We start from the raw sequence: 3,055 nt of genomic DNA on the forward strand, positions 1-3,055 counted from the left end.
GTGGAAATCACTGGTGACTTTGACAAGTTTGGGTTTGGAAGAGCCATGGAAGGTGGACGCTTGATAAGAATGGCTTTAGGGGAAAATGGAAGATAAGGAACTTTCCATTCACCAGATGGAATGAATGCACTTACCCCTGTTCCTCCGGCTAAGTAAAGACCCTGGACATTGTATATAAAACAAATATAAGAAGACTTTGAAAGATGCAGAGAAGGAAAACTGAGTAGGGACCTTAGAACCTGAGGAATGACACAGTGCTTATGTGGTGTCAGTGGAGACCTAACGGGGAGCCTGAGTTTTCACCCTGTCCCAGTAGTAACGAGATGCCTGTCCTGCCCCACATGGAAAACAAAGCAGACAGCATGATCTTCCACCTACAACTAGTAGTAGCAAGGTGACACCCCCTTCCTGAAGTGGCATCAGAGGAGGTCAGCCAAACAGAAGATTTAAATAAGATCCAGAGTCACATCACATAACATCCAAAAATGTCCAGGATACAAGTGAAAATCACTTATCATTTAAAAAAACCAGAACAATCTCAACTTAAGTAAGACAAACAAATCAACAGACATGAAGACCTATGTGACACAGGTGTTAGAATTACATTACAAGGATTTTAAAGCGTTCACCATAAAAATGCCCCAAAGATCAGTTCTGAACAGGTTTGAAATAAATGAAAAAATAGAAAGTCTCAGCGAAATAGATGATATAAATAACTGAATGGAAATTTTAGAACTTTCCAAAATTTAGAAATTTCCAAAATTTGGGAAAAGAGATAAACCTACAGATTCAATAGCTGAGCAAACCACAAACAGAATACAACCAAAGAAATCCATGCCAAGGTACATTGTAATCAAACTTTTGAAAACTCAAAGAAAAAGTCTTGAAAGCACCAAGTGAGAAATTCCACCTTACTCAGGGGGAAAAAAAACTATCAATATTTGAAAGAAGGTTATTTCTCATCGGAACCATGGAAGCCAGAAGGAAGTGGCACAACATTTTTCAAGTGCTAAAAGTAGAATATATAAAGAACTCTAGAAATTGAGCAGTAAAACAAAACAAAAATTCATTTAGAAAATGAGCAAAAGACATGAAGAAGCATTTCACTAAAGAGGATAGATCGAAAGTCAATAAACACATAAAAAGATGCTCTACATTACTCATCTTTAGGGAAATGCAAATTAAGACTATGATACCACTACACACCTACTAGAACTGCTAAACTAAGAAAAGGTAATAATACTAAATACTGGCAAAGGTGTGGAAAAACTGGATGTTTCACATATTTCCAGTGGAAATGTAAAATGGTATAGCTATTCTGGAAAATAGTTTAGCAGTTTCTGAAGTGTAAACTACACATACACTTACCATATGACCAAGAACAAGTTCAAGGTCTTATATGAGAAGGAATAGAGGGGGACCATGACAGCCCTGTGTCACTGCAACTGCTGCCTGGTGTCAGCCATCAGCTAGAAGGGTTTCCTGTGGAGCCTAAGGCCAGCCAGCTGAGGTGCATGGCCTTTATTGACACCCAGCTGCACTTCCACCAGATGATCCGGGTGAAGCACTTTATCCTGGCTGACGTCATGAAGAGCATCTCCCTGCTACGCTACCAGGAGGACAGCAAGACGCTGAGCCTCGGGTCCCGGGACACCAAGCCCCTTGAAGTGCACAGCATGGACCTCACTGTGGACAAAGCTCAGCTGGGCTTCAGGGTATCTGCCCGAGACTGCAACCTCATGGTATTTATGCACCTGCCAGAAACCAAGGACAATTTCTGGGGTATGTACCTACTGAGCTGGGCAGACTTCCCTGTGGGCACCCACGTGAAACATGTTCTGGAGGACCTCGTGCGGTGTCCACCTAGGGGCCCAGCAAAAAGTCAGAGGTGTGGGAGAACAATCACATCATGTGGTTCTTCACACTGGACGCTGATATCGGGCTCCTGCTGCGCAGGCAGGAGAAGACCTACCGGTGGTGGCTGCTGGTGCTGCAGAATGCGCCGACCACCGTGCCGCCAGCCTCAACCCCTACCGGGGCGGACGCGGCGTGTAGGGTGGACACAGGGTGGGCCATAGTCCCGGGACTGCTCAACTGCTGCCTTCACCTCAGCACCCTGGAATGCTGCGAGCTGGACAAAAAGATCAGCGTTGAGCCCAACATAGTCCGGGCGACCTGGTGGAGACCGACAGCGTCCCCGCCCACTTGTAGCCCCAGGGATGCTGCCACCGCCCCTGTGCACTGTATTCCACCCCCTTTTTGTATAAAACACAGGGAGAGGGGAACAATTGATGCATACAATAACTTAAATGGATCTCCAGGACATTATGGTGAGTGTGAAAAGGCAACCTCAAAAGGTCACATGTTACAGGATTCCATTTACTTAACATTTTCAAAATGAGAAAACTATAGAGATGGAGAACAGATTAGTGGTCGCCAGCCATTAGAAATGGTGGGGGGTGGGGGGAGGGTGTGACTATAAAGGGGTAGCAACAGGGAGATCTTTGTGGTGATGGAAAAGTTCTGTATCTTGGTTGCAGTGGTGGTTACACAAATCTACACATGTGATAAAATGGCATGGAACTATTCACACACTTTGTACCAATGTCAGTATCCTGGATTAGATTACTATGGTTTGTAATATGTAACTATGGGTGGGGGAGAGCTGGGTCAAGTTTACAAAGGGCCTCTCTGTAGTATTTTTACAACTTCCTGTGAATCTCTAATTAATTCAAAATTAAAAAGTTTTTTCAAAATAAAAAAGTTTTTTCGAAATAAAAAAGAATAGGAAAAGAGGAATTGTAGATAGACGTTGAGGATAGACAATTCTAGTGAGGAATTTTACTGGAAAGGGGAACAAAGAAATGGGGTGGGTAGTGAGCAAGTGAAGGTGGCTCAAAAGATGTTTTAATTTTTTAGTGAGAACAATAATAGCATGGTCGAAGCTGATAAGAAAGAGCCTGTAGAGGGAAAAAATATACATATAGTCGAGGAGCAAGACAGGAGAGAGTTGCCAGAGAGTATGGGATCTAATAAACAAGTGTGTGTGGGGGGG

The sequence above is a fragment of the Hipposideros armiger genome, unplaced genomic scaffold (assembly GCF_001890085.2).
Source record: "Hipposideros armiger isolate ML-2016 unplaced genomic scaffold, ASM189008v1 scaffold_1032, whole genome shotgun sequence".
In the NCBI taxonomy this organism is placed as follows: Eukaryota; Metazoa; Chordata; class Mammalia; order Chiroptera; family Hipposideridae; genus Hipposideros; species Hipposideros armiger.